The following is a 572-nucleotide window of genomic DNA, read 5'->3' on the forward strand; positions in this document are numbered from 1 at the left end:
GTGTCCAACTACTTAATATTCATTAACATATTTTTACAGTATGGAATGAATTGTAGTAGGTGACTTCAAAGGGAAAATTGACCTTAGTTGTAACACTATTTTCAGCGAATCACTGATGTGAGAATTCAAGAATCCTGGTAGGAAATTCAAATATACAAACATATTTTAGGTATATTACAAATCTATACATTTACTTTGTTCTTTATACATTATATGTTAAAAATGTATCCAAACGTGTGTGTATCCTAATACATCTTTTTGAAAGTGATAGGACTGAAGGAGATGAAGGTAAACATGACTTCTTAATTACCTTCCCAAATGGGAGGCTGTAGACCACATGTGACACAGCTTGTCTGCAAGGGGTCTAACAGTAAGCATTTCAGGCTTTGCAGGCTGAAGTCCTCGTGCAACTTCAACTTGGCCGCTGTAGCACAGAAGCAGCCATAGACGACACATGTGTGATAAGCATTTCCGTGTTTCAATCAAACTTTATTTATGGACACTGAAATTTAGCTTTTGTATCATTTTCACATGTCATAAAATGTTACTTTTCTTTAAATGTTTTCCAGTCT

This window comes from Pteropus vampyrus, unplaced genomic scaffold, assembly GCF_000151845.1.
Source record: "Pteropus vampyrus isolate Shadow unplaced genomic scaffold, Pvam_2.0 Scaffold78, whole genome shotgun sequence".
NCBI lineage: Eukaryota > Metazoa > Chordata > Mammalia > Chiroptera > Pteropodidae > Pteropus > Pteropus vampyrus.